This window comes from Passer domesticus, unplaced genomic scaffold, assembly GCF_036417665.1.
Source record: "Passer domesticus isolate bPasDom1 unplaced genomic scaffold, bPasDom1.hap1 HAP1_SCAFFOLD_44, whole genome shotgun sequence".
NCBI lineage: Eukaryota > Metazoa > Chordata > Aves > Passeriformes > Passeridae > Passer > Passer domesticus.
Genome location: NW_026990160.1, coordinates 684,814 through 693,338, shown reverse-complemented (window position 1 = coordinate 693,338; position 8,525 = coordinate 684,814). Strand labels below are relative to the sequence as shown.

The 8,525-nt window shown below is 55.2% G+C and overlaps 1 long non-coding RNA gene across 2 annotated transcripts; it reads right to left on the bottom strand.

Moving 5' to 3' along the window:
* Positions 1-5,682: 5,682 nt before the first annotated feature.
* Positions 5,683-7,477, bottom strand: LOC135292776 (uncharacterized). 2 transcript variants are annotated; one of them, XR_010354937.1, is made up of 4 exons: positions 7,400-7,472; positions 7,214-7,312; positions 6,656-6,769; positions 5,683-6,027 (listed from the first exon to the last, which is right to left on the bottom strand). It is a non-coding gene; the product is annotated as an uncharacterized LOC135292776 (long non-coding RNA). The 2 variants fall into 2 exon arrangements; XR_010354936.1 differs by having other exon boundaries at positions 7,214-7,477.
* Between the last annotated feature and the right edge of the window lie 1,048 nt (positions 7,478-8,525).

The window sequence follows — 8,525 nt, the reverse complement described above, 5'->3', positions numbered from 1 at the left end:
CAGACGATTTAGCCTGGGATTTTAAGTTGTTTCTCAGTTAACCTTGTAAAAGGCCAAAACAAGTCTCCTATGAATTCTGTCCCTGTCAAGTTCAGTTCTGCCCCAAAAGCCCCTCAGCATTCTCAGGGCAGTGGCAGGAGCCGGGTGCTGGCCCGGAGCCCCGCTGGCCGGGGAGAGCACGGCCCAGAGCGAGCCCCTGCTGCCCGGGATGGCCACAGGCCCGGGGGAGCCGGGCGGGCAACGCCAGGGCCCTGTCCAGGGCTCCTGGGGCTCCTCTGGCATCTGTTCCGTCCCCTCGGGCGCTGAGCGGTGCCCGTCCCGCGGGGCTGTCTGTGCCCGGCCCCAAAAGAGGCAGGGCCGGGGCTGTGGCCCCTGGGCTGGCGGTGCCGCCTGCCCGGCGCTCAGCACCGCCCGTGCCGTGTCGGTGCAGCGTGACCCGGCGGGGCAGCTCCGCCTCGGCGCCTCGCCACTGCCATCCCGGCACGGCGGCTGGCCCTGGGCCGCGGCAGCCCCGAGCCGCACGGGCCCGGGAGGGACTGCCGGAGGTCCCCGTCCCCTGTGTGCCTCAGCAGACACTCCAGCCCCACTGCGTGCAGCAGGAGGGACACAAAGCACCTGCACGCTTACGAGAGTCCACAGCCCTTTCTACATGTGAAATGAGACCCCAGAACCGTGACATGTGCCTCAGGAGAGATCCCAACACCCTGCACACCTTGGGAGAGATCCCAAACCCTCTGCATGCCACACACAGGATTCCAAATCCCTTGCATGACTTGAAGTGGACCCCAGTGCCCTCCATGCCTCAGAGGAAACCTAAAATATCCCTGGGTGTGTCACAAGGGACCCCAGCCCCTCGTGCAGCTTAGGGGGACTCCAAAGCCCCCACGTGCCCTACAGGGAAGTCCAGGCCAGCTATGCCGTGTGTTTCGACCTGGAAATCAAGCCTGGTTGCACCTGGGTTGTTGTGTCTCTGGGGCTGCTCACCAGCCATGTCGGACCCGGAGGCCACACAGCCCTTCCCTTCCCTTCCCTTCCCTTCCCTTCCCTTCCCTTCCCTTCCCTTCCCTTCCCTTCCCTTCCCTTCCCTTCCCTTCCCTTCCCTTCCCTTCCCTTCCCTTCCCTTCCCTTCCCTTCCCTTCCCTTCCCTTCCCTTCCCTTCCCTTCCCTTCCCTTCCCTTCCCTTCCCTTCCCTTCCCTTCCCTTCCCTTCCCTTCCCTTCCCTTCCCTTCCCTTCCCTTCCTTCTGGCCCTCGCTGAGAGCAGCAGACCCTGTGCAGCACCCTGGATTGGTGACAGCCCAACAATTAGGTCCTATCAAGTGTGTGTTAATTAGGGAGGAGCTTTGTTTTGCCTGCTGACATTGCTGGTCAGGCTGTGTCCCTGGAGATACTCTTGATAGCTTCCCTCTTTTCCTGGGCATGGCACTGGAGGAGGTCTGGGCCCAGATGATCCCACGGAAGGAAATGTCCCTCAGCCCAGGGACGCTCAGCATGGGCTGCCCCATCCCCTCGGGGCCCCACCGCTGGTCACAGTGAAGCCATCTGCAGAATAAATAGACTCCACTGTTGCCCTGGTTTTTAATGTTCTGTCCTGGATTAGGGTCAATCTGGGAGAAAACCTCCAAAGGGGCCCCCCAGAAAGGAAACCCACATGGCCCCTTCCCCCCAGCGGTTCGGGAAGGATTCCTTGGAGAGAAGTGGAAAGAACCTGTTTATTTGACAGGCAAAACACCCCCAGCACACAAAATGAACAATACCAGATGACAATGCTTTCACCGATCTGAAAAGGATGACAAATTCAGAAAGTCTTTCCTGGCAGTGGTGGCTCTGTTGTCGCTCCCTCTGGCGCTGGGGATAGCTGCTGCAGCCACAGGATGCAAACTCTCGGTGTTTCCCAGGTCCCAGTCTGGAGCAGGTGTGAGTGGTTCCAAAAAGGGAAAGGAAAAACAGTCCAGGGAAAAATCTGGACTGCTTAGCTAAACTGACTAACAAGCAGAAGCCAAAAAGCAAAAGCAAAGCAGGAGCAGAGCAGAAGCAAGAGCAAAGCAAGCAACAGAAAGCAAAGCAAAAAGCAAAAGCTGCACTATGTACTGCGCCGTCTGTCTGTCCTGCCAGCCGTGGGGGAGCAGGCTGATAACAAACCAAAACAAACCTTGCTCTTCAGAGCCAGTCGTGAAGGCACAGTACGTAATATCCAGCATTAGCAGAACACACGACTGGGGATGCAAGCATCATCACCTCACCCTAGGACAAGTTCTTCTTCTAAGCCTTCTGATGTTTACATTCTTGTAGCAAACTTTCTCACACACTTTATGCAAATAACGTATTGTTATGCATTCTTTTCTGCAGGAGGAGAAATTTGATGGACTGTTGGTTTGTCCAGTGTCATTGGAGAGGTGGCACTTTCACCCTCCAATCCACTGTCACTTTTGGAAATCTGTAAATGTTGGAGTCAGAAATTCAACTGCCCTCTTTTTTACCTTGGAGAGATGCGTGTCTGTGTTGTTTTATTTCATGTCCTATAGTGACACTCCACAACCTGATGTAGTTATAAAGTGGGGATGCATGTCAGGGCCTGGCACAAGCGAGATGGCTCTTGTGAAAACTTGTGCCCCGAGCCCTGGTCCGAGCCACATCTTTGTTCACAAACCTGTTCCATATGTAATGCATTACACAATCTCTTCATGCACATTCAACCCCTGGCCCCGCCTGTCCTCCCCTCACATGGCGATGAGATCCACGCCCTTCTGGGCACGCGTTGTTTCCTGTGGTGGTCACACTGGGGTCTTTGGTGGTCTCTGAGGCCGAAGGCTGTGGTCTTGCTCATGACTGAACTTTTGAACTTTTCTCCTGTGTGCGTGCACTGTGGTCCTTTGGTGCTTATCTGAGTACGTCTGTTGGTTTGGATCAGCTTGGAGACAGAGGAGCTCCTTAGTCTATGGTTCCTGCATTCCCTGGTCTTCTCCTGGTGTTATGAGTAAAACATTCATCTGTAGCTATGATATTTTATTAAATAAATATCATATTTTTCCCCTCCTGAGGAGCTGAGGGCCTCAGGAAAGAAATGTAAACAATAACTCTCTGCTGCTGTGGAATGCAACAGGTGCATCTTCCATTGGTCCGTGTGGATTGTTTTCACTTGATGACCAATCACAGCCAACTGTGTTGAGCCTGTGAGCAGTCACAAGATTTTTGTTATGCATTCCATTCTATTCTTCTTCTTTGTAGCCTTCTGGTCATTTTTTCCTCTCTGTTCTTTTAGTGTAGTTTTAATGTAGTATTTTAATAGAATATATAATAAATCAACCTTCTGAAATGGAGTCAAGCCTCGTGTCTCCACACCTGGTGTGTTCACCCCCACAAATTATCCATTTTTTTTTTAAGGCTGCAAAGTTAAACAGGTTGGGCCAGTTGTTGAGAGTTGAAGTGTTGACTATTTCTTGTTGATAGCTTCATGTTGCAATCACCTCTTATTAATAGTTTTTCTTCAATTACCTGTTAATGGTTAGAAATCAAGCGCAATTGCCCCCCTGCTGCTTCACCAGAGCCTGCAGGTAGCAGGGTAGAGGGGGTGACGTCAGAGCTAGTATGCAGATGAGAATGCATTTCACCAAAGTTTGCAATTTTACAGGAAAAGAAACCCTAAAAAAACAAGTCAACATGGAATTAAGAAACCTAAGTAATGTCTAAATGTGAGGAACTTAATCCAGTATCTGCTAAGATCCTTTTTACTCCTCACCCTAACCTGAAAGGATGTCAGCTAGAAAGAGGACCTGAAATGTTAGACCAAAAAAGCAGAATTCCCACTACTCCCTCGAGGACGGAAGCCCCAGCTCTGCCTGCATACCAGCGGACACAGCTGCATCATCCTCCTCCTTCGTGCCACTCCTGGGAGCAGCGGGGGTGCGGGCGACCTGTCGTTTCTCCCCAACCTGAGCTGAATATTTTAATAAAGGCATTATAAAGGAGAAAGATCTCCTGCCCTATTTATTACGCTGGTATTGTCCTTCATAGCAAGAAGCTTCAGATATCTGCATTTTCCTATGCCCTTTGTACCATGGCAGACGTTTCTTAAGTAAAAGGTTAAAATTCAACACATAATTCTACAATTTAAAATTTAAATGCTTAGTCCATATATTGCTAACTTAATTGAACCCCCCAAAACCTCCATTTCAACAGCAACCCCGGCCTGGCTTCTGCCTGCCCACACCGTGGGCATCCACGGCTCCTCCTGGGCATGGAGCTCAGTCAGTGCTGGGGCTGGGTGGGCTTTGCTGCTGCTGCCACCTGGACACTGGGGCGACCGCTTGTCCTAGGCTGCAGTGTAAAGATGTATTCTAATGCCATCCTCAAGAGCTGCTGAAACCAGGAGGGGCATTGTTTCTTCCTTATCTCCTGTTAATGGGCCCATCAATGTCTTGCCACATGAGTCAGAGATAACTCCCTCCCAGAGCCATTTCTGTTTCATGGCTAATCAAGGACCCACAGCATGAGGCAGAATGATATCAGCCAACTGTGAGATGCTCTGCCCATGGGGGAGGAGCTAAGCATCCCCAGCTGGATATAATCTGGGTTTTGGGACACAACAAGCAGTCTTTCCACTGGATTCCCAGAGGAACATCTGCCCTTACCCACTGCTTTTCCAGAGGATGAGAGCTAAAAGATGGTTTCTACAGGATCACCACTTCCAAAAGTCCATTTCATCTGGACTGCTACCACCACCCTAACTAGCAGGGTGTCAGCAGGCTGTATTCTGAGCCTGTCAGTGGTTTTTCTTTTGTATTATTGCATATATTTTGTGTTTTTTTCCCTTTTCCTAATAAATTGTATTTCTGACTTGGAGTCTCTCACTGGTTTTGCTTTCAAACCACAACACAGATCCGTCTCTTTATTTGAACAGAGGAATTGGCCATTGCCTACCCTGCAAGCGGGGGGGGGGAGGGCGGGGAGGGTGGGGTGGGGTGTCACCTTCAGTGTTTCTTAGAGGGCAAGGCCAGAGGGCTCAGGGGCAGAGGAAGGGATGTGTTGGTCTCAGGAAGGGCTGGAAGGTGCTGGGTTGGTCCTGGGGTCTCTAGAGGAACTCGGGTTGGCTGGGATGGGACAGACAGAGAAAAAAAAAGGGATGAAGGCAGCTTGGGGAGGCCCATGGGGAGAGCAGGTGGCAGTGGGATCTATGGGGCAATAAGAGGCTTCCTCGTAGACTGTTGTTCTGGGGTCCTCTTCACAGAACACTTGAGAGGGCTGTCCAGGCTGTTCCTGCTGCTGGAGGAGCTGCTCACGCTGTCTGGCTGTGAGGTGCAGCCACCGTCTTCCAACTCCTGTCCCGAGGTGCTCCTGTGCAGAGAGGAGGTGGCGGAGGCCCCAGCTGCCAGTGGCACACAGGGACCCTCGTGCACAGCAGGGCCCAGAGCTGGCAAGGCTCCCCAGCACGGCTGGAGCTGCTGGCACAGCTGGGCCCAGCTGGACAGCTGCCCCTCAAGGCCCCGGCCAGCAGGGCACGGCTCTGGGCAGGGTCCCTGGCCAGGAGCGGGCCCCAGAGCGCCTCTGCCTTTCAAGGGCAATCTCGGCCCTGCTCTTTCTCCGCCCCACCTCCCTTGCCTCTGCCCTGTGCCCTTGGGGCTGCTCTTGGCCAGGCAGCCTCAGTGGGAGCCAGCTCTGGCTGCAGCCCCAGCGGGGCCCCCAGGACAAGGCCCAGCAATTGAGAGGCCAATGGAAGCACTGGGCAGCAGCCGAACCCTCAGCAGAGTTGTTTGGACAATCATGGACTGGCCACAACTCCACTGCAGCCTCAATGGGAATGTTCCCCGTCCAAATTAGACTTCCAAAACATGTTGTTTGAGGGGGAGAGCAACAAAACACTCACTGTTTTCTCTTCCAGGAATACCCGATTCCAAAGCAGTACAACATGAACACAAGCCCCAAACAAAGCACACTTGCCAGTAACAGTAGCCAGCAGCCTGTTCCCTGACAGAAACCCCTTCTGAGGCCATCCTGGGCATTGGGAACAGGTCTTGTGGTGCCGGCTGCATCTGTGGGAGCGATGGGGAGTGTGAGCCCGTGCTGTGCTGCACTGCTGAGCTGGCAGCACGGTGGATACGGGCAGGACGTTCTCTGTTTCCCCCAGAGCTGGGGCCTGCAGGCACCCTGCCCGCCCTTGGCACAGGCTGTGCCACCCAAAAAAGCCCAGCAGGCCGGGAGGAGAGCCCGGGGGCAGCGCAGCTGCTTGGGCAGTGGCTGCTGCCAGGGACAGGGGCCAAAGCCATCCCTGAGCAGCCACTGCCACCCCTGGCCCTCCCTGCCCCCTGACAGCTCCCCCAGCCCCAGGGGACAGGCTCAGGCCCTGTCAGGACCCAGCACAGCCCCTGCCCAGTCGGGAGCCAGGGCTGGCTCTGGCCCTGGGCTGGCAGCAGGGCTCCCGCTCGGGGCTGCTCCTGTGCCTTGGGCCTCTGGGCACTCAGGGCCAGCTCCGCAGCAGCTGCAGCGCCAGGGACGTTGCTGCACCAGTCCCGTTTCCCCGGGGCTCTGAACCAGCTCCAGAGGCCTGGAAGCCCAGGCACCTCCAGCTTTGGCTGCTGCCGGGCCGGGCAAGGGCAGGCCCTGGGGGAAGAGCTGCTGCCACACAGCCCCGGCCAGGGCTGAGCCCGGCACAGCAATTACCTGCTGTGCCTGTGCCCGTGTCTGTCATTGCCTTCCTTCCTGCAGCTAGGGCTGCCAATGAGCCACTGCTTCTCCCTGGCTGTTCCTCCTCCTGAACAGCCTTTTGGTCCATCACTTGAAAAAGGAAAAAAGGGACAACAGGAACAAATGGAAATATTCCCCACTGGGGAGGTGGCACCTTCAGGAGGCAATGCTTGTCTAAGTCACAGGTAAAGATCAGGAAAAAGCCCAGGTAATTGGGGCTGGGCCAGTGCACTCCCTTGTGCAAACAGCTGCACTGCCTGATCTTCTCACAGACTGGGAAATGGCAGGGGATCTCAGGCCCACGGTACAGTTGGGGCACCCTGTCAGCTGATGCCAAATTCCATCCTGCAGAGGCTGGGGAGGAATTGCAGCCAGGCCAGGCTGGGAAACAGCCGTGCAGGGCGTGAAAGTAGCAGCGGGGCAGCGAGGCTGCCATGGATCCCTTCCTGCTGTGCCGGGCACGGCGTGTCCTGATGTGCAGCCAAAGCCCCCGGCTGCTGAGACCCAAGGGAAGCACGAGGGAAATGCACCCACCTTGTCCTCCGGGTGCTTCCTTCTGTGTTTCTCTCAGGAATTCATCTGCCTCATGAGACTTTTTGGCTGCAGTATCTTGGGTCTTTCCTTTTGGAGGACCTTAAGAGAAAGTGGTTCCATTTCCCAGGAATGGATCCCACAAGGGGAGGGCTCAGCCTGTGGGGTCAGCAGGGACACACTACTCACCCCTGCCATGGGAGCTGGGTTGGGGCCAAGCATCCAGCCCTGGAGCTGAAGAAGTCCTCCCTGCAGACACACCTGTAACTCAACAGCCACAGAAGCTTCTGCCATCTCTGCTGATCTGCACGGGCACCACTGAGCCGCAGGAGCGGTGAGGGGATCGTGCAGGGCGAGGGCACACACATGCATGGTTCTGTGCTGGCACCTGCAGCAATGCCTCCATGGCCAAGTTTGGGCTCTGAGCTGGCAGCTCTCCCAGGGGAAAGGCCTTGACCTACCCTCAGCATCTCCCAGAGCCTCCGTCCTGGATGTGGGGCCTTCACCAGCAGGTTCAGCTGCAAAGAAAGGCAGGACAGAAGAGCTCCTGTGGCACTGCAGGAGATCCTCAGGCTGCCCACAAAGCTCAGCCCCGGGGCACAGCCCTGGGCCCGGCCCCTTCCCTCTCTGCTCTTCTCTGTGTCTCCATAGAGCACATGGTAGGACACACTGGCATTGCACACGGGAAGAAGATTGAAAGCTAAATGCTCCTTCCTCCCACTGACAGCAATCCTGTGGGATCCCTCAGGGCTCCAGAAGGGAGCAGGGCAAGATTCTCAGAATCCCTCAGCCCTTCCATAATGTTAAGGGAAATGGCTTATGAGTGAGCTCTTGTCTCATTGACACTGATTATTCTGTCAAGAAAGCCACATGGAGGAATAGACTCCAGCATCCTCCAGGAATTTCAAGCCATTTTCCGGCAAGGCTTCAAAAAAATCAAAGTCATGATTCCAGTCTAGAAGGGAGCAGATATCAGAACGATATCAGTGGCATTCTAGGATCCCCTTCTGCCACAGGGAACTGGGCACTGCCAGGGGGTCGGCTAAGGCCATGGGAGCCAGATGGGAATGGACATGGCCAAAGGTGCACAGGGGCCTAGGGAGCTCTGGGCTGGCTCCTGGTCACTCTCCACACTCTTTCCCTGCCCTCAGCAACATCCCTGCTAGGGGTGGCTGGAGCACCACAGGGCCCCGGGGCTCTCTCCTTCACATACAAAAGAAATCCTCCCTAAAGCCCTGGGGAAAACGGCAGGAGGCATTGCCAGAGCTATCCCTCCCTCCCTCTGTCCCTCCTGCCCTCCTTCTGTGGGGACAGC